A 15,111-nucleotide genomic window follows, 5' to 3' on the forward strand; every position below is an offset into this window, starting at 1 on the left:
TGCATCTTTCCTTGCTCTTTCTCCCACTCTCTCATCTGCTCTTTGACCGATTTCCATGCCAAACAAGAGGTTCAGATGGAGGACACTCTCCCTTTTGTTTCAGTAGTTTATAAGATGATCTCTGTTTTGCTGCCATCTCTACAAATCTAAGAGGTGAACCTTAGGAACTCTCAGAGCCTAGACAAAGCTTATCCTCCTATGAGGGATCAATTAAATTTTGCAGCAAAGGACCTCAGAATGAGAGACCAGGTATAGAAGCCTTAGAAAACAACAGCCCACGCTCATGGAAACAGACACTCATGATGACATCTGACGGCTGTGCCAGGGTGTTTGTTATACTGAATAACTTTTAATCAAGAAGTCCAGTAACACACAATATAAAGATCTTTCCACTGACATATTGAAGCTTACGCTCATCCTGTATTTTCTTTACTGTACAACTTCTGCACAAAATGACAAAGAACCCAAAAGTTGAATAGCAATTTTTGTTCAAAGTTTTAATTTTCCTTATCATGTCTACAAATTGGAGAAGATTTTAACTAATCAGCTATGGATATTTGAATCCACAAAGTGTCCCATAGTCATATAAGCCATAAGAACTGAGAAATATGCTATGATGAAACAAAAACAAAAACAACAACAACACAACAAAAATCCATCAGCCTCACTGAAAGTCCTCTCTGAGAATCACATCAGAAATATTTTCAATGGGATACCAGATCTAGGATATAAAAGATGCTTCAAAGCACTTTAAATATGATCATATAAAGGGAACATATTTAATCATGAATATGAAGTCAGCCTGGCAGATCAAATTTTACTACAGTAGAGAATAGGACTCTACATAGGTTATACAATAAAATAGACACAAATTCTCAACTCTCTTCTGCCTCTAAGGAGCAGAACCAATACCTCTACACTTCTTCATTTTGCCTTCTTAAAGAGGAGTTCCCCTTACATAACCCCTGTCAGAAAGACGGAATTTAGAATGCCAATGTCAGACATCTTCCTGAAATATGAGTCCTGGATTGTTTCCCCCAAAGCATACATTTATACAATATCAAATACTAATAGCGGTCAGTGGCATGAAGTGTCTATATTCATGGGTGTATTGGACACACTTGCCTGTTTTTTCCTTGACACACATCAAAGATTTCTCGGTCAAAATCCTAAGGGAACTATATCTCAATATCGTGTTTGAAATATGTTTGTTGGGATGCAAAATAAGTAGTTCAAAGATGCTTTAAACCTACAAACATACAACTATGCAATGACAACATACCTGATTATCAAAAAGAAGTCCACCTGTCAGTGGAAAGGTAATTAGAGGACAGCATTGTCTAATATCCCCTGAAAATCTCCCAAACGTCCTCTGCATTAAAAGAAGGAAGAGTGACCCTCTCTACACACCTTCTCTTGGACCAGCTACCTGATATGTCTGGAGAGAAAAGACTGAAGAAAACGAGATGTACCCCCCACACTTTCTTTACTGAAGAGGACTTTTCCTGAAGCAGAAATTCCCAGGAAAATTGCACAGTGGTATGCTTCACTTCAAAAACAGAACTTGGAGAGGGACTGAGATCAGTATCATCTCCATGGCTTATAATCATTAAGCATGTATTCACAAATCATGAATATTTCAGGAATGTGTGGATAGCACTCGGAATCTAGACCCAAGCCCATGCTCCTTGTGTCTCTTTTCCAGCAAGAAAGTCAGTGATATGATCCCAGATTAGATCACTCAGAGGACAGTTGCCCATCCTCCTGGGAAACAGATGGTCAGGAGCATCTCATTTAGCAGTGTGTCAAGATCTACGTTGGTCTCGCCATGAGAAAGCAGGGAAAAAGGTACCATTGATACAAATTTAAAATGCCTACACAGCTTGAGTTATTACCTTTCCATGCATAAAACAAAACAAAACAACCAATGAAAACCCTAACAACTATTGAGCAAAATTAAAATCCTGGCAGCAAATGAGGGAGGTCACAGAGAAACCAGTAACACATGTACTTAGGTTGGTAATGAGACCCTTTTCTATTTAATCATGTATACTTTGAATACTGGATTCTTTTTTTTTTTTTTTGGTTCTTTTTTTCGGAGCTGGGGACCGAACCCAGGGCCTTATGCTTCCTAGGTAAGCGCTCTACCACTGAGCTAAATCCCCAGCCCTGGATTCTTTTTTGAATACTGTATACTTAACAAATATTTGCTAAGGTACTCGTATACAGGGTGTTGAAAATGTATCAGCAAATTCATTGATATAGCCCAGATAGAAAACCCATCCTGTCCTTACTCCTAACAGGAGTCCTGAAATGTTTGAACGAGATGTAGAAAGTCTTGTAGCCCCAGACTTGTGAAGGATGGAGGAAAAGAGAGTGAAGGAAAGAGTGGAACACTCAGGAGGATTTAGACAGAGACTCAAACCCAGCTCAGAGTCCGCACAGCCAGTTCTGGAGTCCTGCACATTTCTATTAAGAAACCCTTTCATGTGTCTGTGTCAAGTGTTGTAGGAGGAGCTGTGGTCCCTGGAGATGATACCACAGAGTGGAGAGCATCTTGCTGAGGATGCAGTCAGTCACGTGAGAGGACAGAGGGGCTGGGGATTATTGTTGTGAAACCAACGAGGTCCCCTCTTATGACTAGGCTGTTTTGCTGATGGTAGATCACAGTGATTTGTCATACTTCCACCAAATGGAAAGATACAGTTCCATTCAAGTATATCTAGCTGGAAACAGAGTTTTCTGACTTCTAAAACACCCATCTAGTACAATTACTTTGTATATTTGCACAGGTACCACAAAGGATCATTCACCTTGTGATTCCAATGTCCTTGCTCCTGATGCTGCTCCTGGTGCTGTGGCTGTTACTGCTATATTGTTCTTTTTATTGTACTATGAATGAACAGATATTTTTGTTGCACAGATATGAACTTTCCAAAAGTCCATGCTAGAGATACTGAAAATCATCAACAACAACACGCAGAATTGCCAAAGCCTGAGACCAGCCTCATAAACAAGGCCAGGGATACAGCTAACTCTTTGAACGATACACCCTGAGTGGAAGAGAGGCACTCAAGTGTTGCTCCCTGGCTCAGGCCAATAGAAATTGGTGGCCTATTACAAGGAATGGACAACAGAACACTTTGTACTTTTTACTGTAAACCCATGTTTTCAGGTCTTTTTGAATGAAGAGGCTACTGCATCCTCACCTAGAAGGAAGGCCAGATCCAGATGCTCACGAGTCCATGAACTAAGCAACATAAGATAAATAAAAATGGCTGTTGGTTCCTAGAATACACAGCCCTTGGCTCTGCCCCCTTGTTGTAGAAGGACACTGTCTCTGGAAGTTTGCAGACCTTCCTTACTGAGGGCAATACATCTCTGCCCTGGCAGGAGCCAAGTCCCTGTAGGGTGGTGCTCAAGTCCCCTAACTCCATCACCTCACCTGCTGTGTACGTGGGCACTGAGAATCTACAGGTTTTACTCTAACACTAGACCTGGGACGGGACACCACTTCCTCAATAAGGTGATGCAAAAAAGTTACAAACTGACAGGGACAATCATACATGAAACTAATGGTGACCACAGTGCTATTTTATATGGGTGCCCTATGTAGCAGTGACTTTAATCAATAAATGAAGAACTGAACCATAATGCAGAGGAAGATGGAGCTCTGTGACTTGAGGGAATCCTGGTTAATAGAACAATCTCCAGTCTAACCAAAGATAAAGATGGCTACATGATGAAATACTGTAATTATAATTGCAAAACTATATTGTGATAGTTTCTATGTGCTTGGCCCTGGGACTGGCACTGTTGGGAGGCGTGGCCTTGTTGGAGTAGGTTTGTCACTCTGGGTTTGGGAATTAAGACCCTCATCCTGGCTGCCAGGAACCTAGTACTCTGCCACCAGCCTTCAGATGAACATAGAGAACTCTCAGCTCAGCCTGCACCATCCCTATCTGGATGCTGTCATGCTCCTGCCCTGATGATACTGGACTGAACCTCTGAACCTGTAAGACAGCCCCAATTGAATATTGTCCTTATATGAGTTACCATGGACATGGTGTCTCTTCACAGAAGTCAAAGCCTAACTAAGACAATAATAGAACTGATTTTTGTTAAAATTAACCCTGAAAGTAAGCGTCCCATAACAAGTGCTGCAACTCCTCCAGAGTCACTGTCATCCCAACATGCAGATTAAGGGCAGGGACAAATACAGCACTGTGATCCAAAGATAAAAATGTTTACATTTGCCATCACCCAATATAAAATTATGAATTGATAGTGCAGCCCTAGTACCATTAATATTGAAAATATAATACCTGTGTGTTTTCAAGGAGCTCAATTTAAAATACAATGTAACCTTAAGTTCCTCCTGCCTCTGGGCTTTGTTTCCCCAGTTTATTCACACCTGTCTGCCACTGCTCTACAGGCAGTGGACCTAGGAGAATGGAACCCAACATAACGTGTATTAAAGGCTTATACTAAAGCCATTTTCTTTCAAAGCCTCAGATATTGGAATCATTCTCAAGTTCAATATATAATTCTCCTGAGTGCAAGGTGTATACAACCAAAAGAAATAGCTACAAGTTGCCAAATTACATTTTTCCATAAAGGCATAAAAAGAGTCATTTAAACAATTAAGTTACAACAACAAGCAATAATGAGCAGTCTGAAGTAAACTCATTCCTATCCAAAATACCAGGAAGGAACATGAAAACAAAATCCATGGACAATTTGGTATCTTGAAGAAACTTTGGTCACAAAGTCTTTGTCTTTGAGTATTCTCACAAGTACTCAGAAGTCTTCTTACAGGACTCCATTCCTGGACCATATCTCATACCTGTCAAAATAATAGAGGCGTTACAGAGACAGAAAAAGAATTAATGGTCTCTTCATTGGTGCGGAGTACAAAATATCCAATCTAACTCATATTTTGGTCCAAGACACTCAACTAACCTCAAACCTTGAGGGCTCCCAGAGCCTGAACCATTAACCAAACAATATACATGGACCGGATGTAGCCCTTCCAAGTCATAAGTAATAGATTACACCTTGGTCTTCATGAAGGCGCTCCAAAAAATGGAGCAGGGAGTTGTCACTGACTTGTGAGATGAGATTGGGAAGAAAGGGGTGCTGTGATACAAATGTAAAGGTGAAGATAGATAGATAGATAGATAGATAGATAGATAGATAGATAGATAGATAGATAGATAGATAGATGGAAAAGATTTTATTCTTGCCTGTACAGTGGGGGGTCAGGTGTCCTGAAACTGCACACTTCCATCTAATGTCCAGGTACTAACACTCTCAAAATGGTAACTGTGACTAGACGTGACTCTATCAGTAATCATCAAATTAGATTATAAGTGTAGATATGATCAGGTATCATACTTTGGAGAGGCCATGCATCAGCAAATGCTCTGAGTAGACTTGTGACCAGACAGTTTGGGAAAGATCCAGGTAGTGAGATCCCAGAGAAGACATTTCTAGGACATCAGACAAGGATATATTAGGAAGAGAGTTAAAAAGCAGACAATTAGAGGGACAGATGGATGGGATGGGTGAGAGAGGTTTGCTAGATAAAGAAGGCATAGATTGAATGAGCAGGTTGCATTCCCCAATCCTTCATGTAAAGCATGGCATAGAGTGTCCTTGTTCTGCCAGTGCCAGGGCTTTTAGAACTACAGCCTGCAGACCAGTATGATATAGGTTCCTGAGTACAGGATCTGTATTAGACATCAACATGCTATTGCCAAGTATGTTCAGGAAGCAAAAGTGTAGTCGCATAGCTTGTCAGTCCTTCCCTGATGTCAGCATGTGATAGGTGTCCCTGGAGCCAGACAACAGTGGAGCAGTATGCCAGTGGCCTGCTAATTATTGGGTTTCTTCTATTGAGCCTTATTCCAGTGGAAACCTGGCGACTGGTTCATTCAAAGCATTGTAAGGTCAGCCTAAAACCTACTTCTTTTAGACCCATGGCAATTAACTTGTGCTGGATACTCAAATCTTGCTCTATTTCTTATATTGGACCTCTTGATAATTGGCATAGCACCTGATGGCAGTGTGTTTGCAGCCTCTCTGCTAATGGTAAGTTCTTGGTGGCATCATAAACACATGAGGTGATTTCTGCGTTGTGACTGCACTAAAGGAGCATGCACATTGTATGCTTGGGGTACTGATGTGGTGGCTCAGGTATCCAATCCACTCTCCACATAATATTTCATCTGTGGAGAACTGCCCTTAGCTCCTTAGAACACAGTGGAACATCAAAAGACCCTAAGGCTCTGCTCATGCTCTTCTCAGTGATCTCATAGACATGATATATAGAGAACACAGTTTCTGTGTTAGCTACCTTTAGCAAGTCAACAATGTAAACAAATACTGCAAACAACAAAGCATAAATCATACAAACAACAGTTACAGAGAAATATTACCTCATAAAATCTGTAACTGCCAATTCAGAGACCAAACGGCATCTATTAAAGTATTGGCACTTGATGTCAATCCCTCCTTTGGGAGGCAAATCTCTGTGAATTCCAGGCCAGCCTTGTCAACATAGTAAAAGTACCAGAATGGAGAAAGCTATGTAGTGAGAGTCTGACTCAGAAAACAAAACAGAGAACAACAAAAGCTTTACACACCCAAAACAATATTGTTTCCTTTCTTCTAAAACATGGAATTCCTTCTCCAATTGTGTCTTCTGTGAACATTTAAAGATTTTTTCCTTCCTTCTCATTCTCTGTGTATCCCCAACTGAACCCTCTCATCCCTTTCACTTTGTACAAATCTAAGTTTGGCTTGTTTGAAGTTTCAAAATATTATAGTCGTGAGGTATATACCAAGTGCCTTCTGATATTTTAACCTTCATAGAACATTGTAGGCCATTTTCATTCCTCCTAGTATACATTAAAAGATTCATCATATCCTCTAACCAGGTTCCTGATACTCTAGTTCCTTCTAGAACAAACACTGAAGATCTCTCATTTGTCCTCCACAGATCTTGTTGTTACTAGGCAGCATGGATGGTAGTTGATTACTACATCCTAGTTGTATGACATTTCCTTCTCCCAGTAGCCATGGTGGCCCTTATTATCATCTGATACTATATATAACAAAAGAGAATATTCAAAACTGACATCAAATAGGGAAAGATACAGAATCCATAGAACTGGGGTACAAAGAATTCATTTTCTTGACCTTTGACTTTTATGGCTATTCTATCAGAGTCCTGAGTTCCCTACTAAAATTTATTGTTTTTTTTTTTGCAAGAACAGGGCTTGTATTTTTGTGACCTAGTGACACTAAGAGGATGCTCACCTCAAGATTATTTTCAGTAACACATGGTAAAATTGGAATTTTTCAAATTCAGTTTTGCACATCAAAACAAATAGAATTGTGTGAACACTGCTGTGATCAGGAGAAAGAATAGTACCATTGTCTAAAGTAATTCTTGTGACACACCTTACTGTTACTCCTTAATTAACCACTCCTTTTTAATTGGCCCACCCTCCTTACTTGCCCCTCTCACTGCTCACCATTCATTTGATGTCCTTGTAGCTTTCTTTTCAAGAACACCAGGGTAGAATAACACAGTGTGTAAAAGTTTTTGTACCTCATTATTTCTCAGTTATCAGAATGCCTTTGAGATTCAATGATTTGTGAATGTTAATGTAGCAATGACGCAGTTGCATGTCAATGCCAGGGGACACCCTCAGGTATGAGCCCTAAGGCTCTAGGTGTCTTTTTGCCTTTATAATAATAATATTATTAATAATAATGAAAATTATTAAGATTTTTATTAGTTCATATTGCAAAAGTTGCTGACTTTTTCTCTCCCCTCTCCCCAGGTTCTTCCTCCATATCCAGCTACCAGATTGTCAATGCTCCAGACTCCAGAATGCCAAGAGTGGTGACCTCACATGTTTATAGAAGACATGACCTCCCAGCATGCCAGAACACACACAGAAAGTGGTAAGGCCTAGGAATCAGACAAGGGAGTATAACCCTCAGACTGTTAAAAATAAAAGCATCCTTCATTTGTGCATGCATGTTTTTAAGATGCAAAAGTTCTGGCCTCCATCAGCTCCCAAAGTTGCCCAAATACTTTCACAGTAAATCACACTGTGACTCAAAGACACTCGGCAGCAGATTGGAGATCTTGTGTGAATGGTCATACTCAGTCAACTTGATGGTTCTCCATCAACCAATAGGGCTAGGGCTAGAGTGGAGCTCTCTTATTGATGGATGCTTGTGATCCTGCTACTGCTCATGCTGAGTCACTTGGGAGGGATCTAATATTGGTTTATATGGTCCCAACAATGACAAAAGGCTTCTGAAATGTCTCTCAGACTAGAACCCTGGAGATGGATGGAGTGATTTCTCCCACCTTCCCTTTCCCCATTACATGGGTGATTGCTGTGTAAATAGGTGACAAACAGTAAACCTATTCACAGATTCATACCTGATTAAAGTGCTAGGTGTATGCAACCATTGTGTGCCCACCCTTAAGCAGAACATGGATAGCTATCCTTCAAGGCTAAGGAGACCCCATGGAGAGAAAGAAGAAAGTATATGGGAGCCACGTGATGGGACTAATTGCTGTGAAGCACTGACTTTATGATAGAACGTGGCCATTACACTTATCAATCCACCTACATGAGAATAAGAGGTCATTTGTCAACTTCTATACTAAAAAGTCTTTAACATCCAATGATTGCCAAGAGGAGGAATGCTGCTCTTCCCGAGTGACATTTTTATGTTCTCGTGAATAACCTCCACTCACAATCACACAGCAACCCTATATGAACATAGTTCATCAAACACACAAAGCAAAGAAAGATCAGAAAATGGGAGGGCTACATATTGAGAAGAATTGGAAGTTTACCAGGTGTTAGAAGCAGCATTAGAAATGATGGGAGTGGGGGCATGGCCAAAATACACCTGCACATATATAAAGGAATACTGATGCCATGATCATATAAAATTGCTTGTTATTAAAGCAGACATAAAATTACAGAGATGTCTTCAAGAACAGGGTATAACAACCAGCATGTTATTTCTGTGGAACTCAAGACATTGGGGTTCATGGTTGGAAATTCATTCTTCTACTATGTGGACTCCTGGGTTTACAAAAACATTTTCATTTTAATTTCTCTACATCCCTGTTATACATACTTACAGACTCAGTTTAGGACTTACCAATCCATGTTTACTACTGAAGTTTTCTAATTCCACTGCTAACATCGTGAGTATTCTTTTTGTAGAAGAATAAATAATCTATATAAAAGAACAAAGCAAATAAAATATGTAAATATTTTCAATTAATTTTGATTAAAATAATCTCTAAAGGTAAAACCATACTGTCTGGTACATTTTAGTTGTGAGAATGACTCCTGCTACATATAAAAGCTAACTTTCATCCTTGACCCATCACCAGAACCAAGACAAAAATATCATAGACAATCCTAATCTTTCTCTCCTAGAAGTGAAAACATATTCTGGGACTCTACTCTTTTCATTGTAGGACTCCTTCCTTCCTACCAATAGAAGAGTTCCAGAGACTGAATTCAAATCATCAGCCTTGGAAGCACTTGTCTATCCCAGTTCAGCCTTTGAGAAGCCATCCAAATAAATGTATATATAAAAACTTTCGATTGCTTTGATACTTTTGCAACCAGTTCAGAATATGTCAAGCAACTTCTGGGTTCACTAATTCCATAAACAAAACAATAAAAATTCTACATAATTATTTAAATTATAATCAATATCTGTAACATTAAAGATGGTGGGGCAGGAGAGATAGAGATGTCTCAGTGGTTAGAGCACTGACTATTCTTTCAGAGGTCCTGAATTCAATTCCCAGGAACAACATGGTAGCTCACAACTATCTGTAATGGGCATCATCGCCCTCTTCTGATGTCTGAAGACAACTACATTATACTCATATTCATGAAATAAATAAAGATTTCTTAAAAAAAAAAAAAGATCGTGGCTTAATGATTTGAATAAAATTAGCACCACAAGGAAAGAATGCAAACATTCATGAAAAAGAAAAGAATCAAAATGAGCTGAGCACAAAGGAGTGCAGAGCATCCTGAGACCACAGGACAGATTGCTACCTCTGCACACCTCTGCACACATCCCTGGTCCAAGGGGAAAATGCACAGTACCTCTGGACACAGGGATATAACAACGGATGGCTACTGGTACCCGTGGTTCTGGTCTGTGCCCAGGACTGAACTGAACCCACCAAACAGTTCCCTGGACTCAAATCCCGTGGGGGAGAGAGATGGACCCTCAGAAGTGTGGATACTCCTGAGAAGTCAGAGGAGATCACCGTCTGCCCACAGTCCAGACCCAAGAAGGGATCACATAGTGCCAACTGTGACCACTGGGTGCAAGGACCTACACGAGCAATCAGGGGCAGGACCCTTTGATTCTTGCCCACACTTAGAGCTCAAAGACAGTTACCAGGAGCTACGACATACCTGAAATCACAGCATCTGTTCTCAGGAAAGGTTGAAATAAAACAGGGAAACAGTTCTACAGGAGTGCGGACACAGAGGCCTACAACAGGGTCAAGTCACTCTCAGAAACAGCAAGAAAAGCAAACACCAGAGACAACCCAATGGTTAGAGGCAAGCGCAGGAACCTAAGCAACAGAAACCAAGACTGCTTGGCATCGTCAGAGCCCAGTTCTCCCACCAAAGAAAATACAGGATATCCAAACACACCAGAAAAGCAAGATTTAGATTTAAAAACACATTTTTTGATTATGATGGAGGACTTTAAGAAAAACATTAAGAACTCCCTTAAAGAAATGCAGGAAAACACAAGTAAACAAGTAGAAGCCCTTAGAGAGGAAACACAAAAATTCCTGAAAGAATTACAGGAAAACACAACCAAACAGGTGAACAAATTGAAAATAGAACTAGAAACAATAAAGGAAGCACAAAGGGAGACCACCCTGGATAGAGAAAACCTTAGGAAGAGAAAAGGAGCCATAGAAACAAGCATCAATAACAGAATACAAGAGATAGAAGAGAGAATCTCAGGGGCAGAAGATACCATATAAAACATTGACACAATGTCAAAGATAATGTAAAATGTACAAAAAAGCTCCTAGCCCAAAACATACAGGAAATCTAAGACACAATGAAAAGATCAAACCTAAGGATAATAAGTATAGAAGAAAGTGAAGAGTCCCAACTTAAAGGGTCAGTAAATATATTCACCAAAATAATAGGAGAAAACTATCCTAACCTAAAGAAAGAGATGCCCATAAACATACAACAAGCTTACAGAACTCCAAATAGATTGGAACAGAAGAGAAATTCCTCCTGTCACATAATAGTTAAACACCGAATGCACAAAACAAAGAACAAATATTAAAAGCAGTAAGGGAAAAAGCTCAAATGACATATAAAGGCAGACCTGTAAGAATTACACCAGACTTCTCACCAGAGAATCCAGAAGATCCTGGAAAGATGTCATACAGATCCTAAGAGAATACAAAGGCCAGCCCAAGGTACTGTATACAGCAAAACTCTCAATTTACATAGATGGAGAAACCAAGATATTCCATGACAAAACCAAATTTATACAATATCTTTACACAAATCCAGCCCTACAAAGGATAATACATGGAAAACTCCAACACAAGGACAGAAACTACACTGTACAGAAAACAAGAACATAATTTGCTTGCAATGAAAGCAAAAGACGGAAAAAAAAACATAATTCCACCTCTAACAATGAAAATAACAGGAAGCGACAATCACTATTCCTTAATATCTCTCAACATCAATGGACTCAATTCCTCAATAAAAAGACAGACTAAAAGACTGGATACTTAAAGAGGACCCAGTATTTGGCTACATGCAGGAAACACACCTTAGAGACAAAGACAGACACTACCTCAGAGTAAATGGCTGGAAAAAACTGTCCAAGCAAATGGCCCAAAGAAACAAGCTGGAATTGCCATTCTAATATCAAATAAAAACGACTTTCAACCAAAAGTCAGTAAAAACAATAAGGAAGGACATTTCATATCCATCAAAGGAAAAATCCACCAAGATGAACTCTCAATCCTAAATATCTATGCTCCAAATGCCAGGGCACCAATATTCATAAAAGAAACCTTACTGACCTCAAAGCACACACTACACCTCACATGAAAATAGTAGGAGATTTCATCAGGCCCCTCTCATCGATGGAGAGATCATGTAAACAGAAATTAAACAGAGACATAGAGAAACTAACAAAAGTTATGAACCAAATGGATGTAACAGATATTTATAGAACATTCCATCCTAAATCAAAAGGATATACCTTCTTCTCAGCACCTCATGGAACCTTCTCCAAAACTGACCATATAATTGGTCGCAAAACTGGCCTCAACAGACACAGGAAGATAGAAATAATCCCATGCGTCCTATCAGATCACTACACATTAAACTGGTCTTCAATAATAACAATAATGACAGAAAGCCCACATATACATGGAAGTTGAACAATGCTCTACTCACTGACAACGTGGTCAAGGAAGAAATAAAAAAATTAAAGGCTTCTTAGAATTTAATGAAAAATGAAGATACAACATTCCCAAACTTAAGGAACACAATGAAAGCAGTAATAAAAGGAAAATCATAGCTCTGAGTGCCTGCAAAAAGAAACAGGAGAGAGCATATGTCAGCAGCTGGACAGCACACCTAAAAGCTCTAGAACAAAAAGAAATAAACCAAAGAGAAGTAAAAGGCAGGAAATAATCAAACTCAGGGCTGAAATCAGCAACTACAAACAAAAAGGACTATACAAAGAATCAACAAAACCAAGAGCTGGTTCTTTGAGAAAAAAAAAAAAAAACGAAATAGATAAACCCTTAACCAGACTAACCAGAGGGCATAGGGAGTGTATCCAAATTTAAAAATCCTAAATGAAAAGGGAGACATAACAAAAGAACCTGAAATAATTTAAAAAATCATCAGATCCTACTACAAAGTACTACAAAGGCCTATGTTCAACCAAATTGGAAAATCTGGAGGAAATGGACAATTTTCTAGACAGATACCAGGTACCAAAGTTAAATCAGGAACAAATAAACCACTGAAACAACCCCATAACTCCTAAGGAAATAGAAGCCATTATTAAAAGTCTCCCAATCAGGGGTTGGGGATTTAGCTCAGTGGTAGAGCGCTTGCCTAGCAAGCGCAAGGCCCTGGGTTCGGTCCCCAGCTCCGAAAAAAAGAAAAGAAAAAAAAAAAAGTCTCCCAATCAAAAAGAGCCCAGGTCCAGATGGGTCCAGTGCAGAATTCATTCAGACCTTCATAAAAGACCTCATACCAATACTGTCCAAACTATTTATTCCACAAAATTGAAACAGATGGAGCACTACCAAATTCCTTCTTTGAAGCCAAAATTACTCTTATACCAAAACCACACAAAGAACCAACAAAGAAAGAGAGCTTCAGACCAATTTCCCTTATGAATATTGACACAAAAATACTCAATAAAATTCTTGCAAATCGAATCAAAAACACATCAAAATGATCATCCATTATAATCAAGTAAGCTACATCCCAGGGATGCAGGAATGGTTTAATATACGAAGATCCAACAGTGCAATCCACTATATAAACAAACTCAAAGATAGGAACCACATGATCATTTCATTAAATGCTGAGAAAGCATTTGACAAAATCAAATCCTCTTCATGATAAAAGTCCCGGAAAGATCAGGAATTCAAGGCGCATATCTAAACATAGTAAAAGCCATATACAGCAAACCATTAGGTAACATCAATCTAAATCTAAACTTGAAACAATCCCACTAAAATCAGGGACGAGATGAGGCTGGCCACTCTCTCCCTTCTTATTAAATATAGTACTTGAAGTCCTAGCCAGAGCAATCAGACAGCAAAAGGAGGTCAAAGTGATGCAAATTGGAAGGAAAGAAATCAATGATGATAAGATGATAAGATGGTGTACTAAAGTGACCCGGAAGTTCCACAAGAGAACTTTGTAACCTGATAAACAACTTCAGCAAAGTGTCAGGGTAGAAAATTAGCTCAAACCAATCAGTAGCCTTCCTCTACTCAAAGGATAAATAGGCTCAGAAAGAAATTAGGGAAATAACACCCTTCATAATAATCCCAAATAATAGCAAATATCTTGGTGTGACTTTAACCAAGAAGGTGAAAGATCTGTATGACAAGAACTTCAATTCTCTGAAGAAAGAAATTAAGGAAGATCTCAGAAGATGGAAAGATCTTCCATGCTCATGGATTGGCAGGATTAGTAAAGATGGCTATTTTGCCAAAAGCAATCTACAGATTCAATGCAATCCCCATCAAAATTCCTACTCAATTCTTTATACAGATAGAAAAAGCAACTTCCAATTTCACTTGAAATAACAAAAATCTCAGGATAGCTAAAACTGTACTCAACAATAAAAGAACTTCTAGGGGAATCACCATACCTGACTTCAAGCAGTATTAGAGAGCAATAGTGATAAAAACTGCATGGTATTGGTACAGAGACAGGCAGACAGATCAGTGGAACAGAATTGAAGACCCAGAAATGAACCCACACAGCTTTGGTCACTTAGTCTTTGACAAAGGAGCTAAAACCATCCAGTGGAAGAAAGATAGCATTTTCAATACATGGTGGTGGTTCAACGGGAGGTCAGCATGTAGAAGAATTCAAATTGGCCAATTCTTATCACCATGGACAAAGCTTAAGTCCAAGTGGATCAAGGACCTCCACATTAAACCAGATACACTTAAATTAATAGAAGAAAAAGTGAGGAAGAGTCTCGAACACATGGGCACTGGGGAAAGTTTCCAGAACAAAACACCAAGGGCTTATGCTCTAAGATCAAGAATTGACAAATGGGACCTCATGAAACTGCAAAGCTTCTGTAAAGCAAAAGACACTGTCAGTAGGACAAAATGACAACCAATAGATTGGGAAAAGATCATTATCAATCCTACATGTGATAGAGAGCTAATATCCAAAATATACATAGAACTCAAGAAGTTAGACTCCAGAGAGCCAAATAAGCCTATTAAAAATGGGGTGCAGAGCTAAACAAAACATTCTCACCTGA

At 39.2% G+C, this 15,111-nt stretch overlaps 1 protein-coding gene across 31 annotated transcripts in view; it reads right to left on the reverse strand.

Moving 5' to 3' along the window:
• Positions 1–4,524: 4,524 nt before the first annotated feature.
• Galk1l1 (galactokinase 1 like 1) overlaps positions 4,525–15,111 on the reverse strand; it is a 39,257-nt gene continuing 28,670 nt past the window's right edge. For all 31 annotated transcript variants that reach the window (XM_063285058.1, XM_063285054.1, XM_056985407.2 and 28 more), the window contains 2 exons: positions 9,205–9,282; positions 4,525–4,846 (listed from right to left, as the gene is read on the reverse strand). The gene's annotated coding sequence lies outside the window, so the exon portion shown is untranslated. The remainder of the gene's footprint in view (positions 4,847–9,204; positions 9,283–15,111) is intronic.

Source organism: Rattus norvegicus, chromosome 3 (genome assembly GCF_036323735.1).
Source record: "Rattus norvegicus strain BN/NHsdMcwi chromosome 3, GRCr8, whole genome shotgun sequence".
NCBI lineage: Eukaryota > Metazoa > Chordata > Mammalia > Rodentia > Muridae > Rattus > Rattus norvegicus.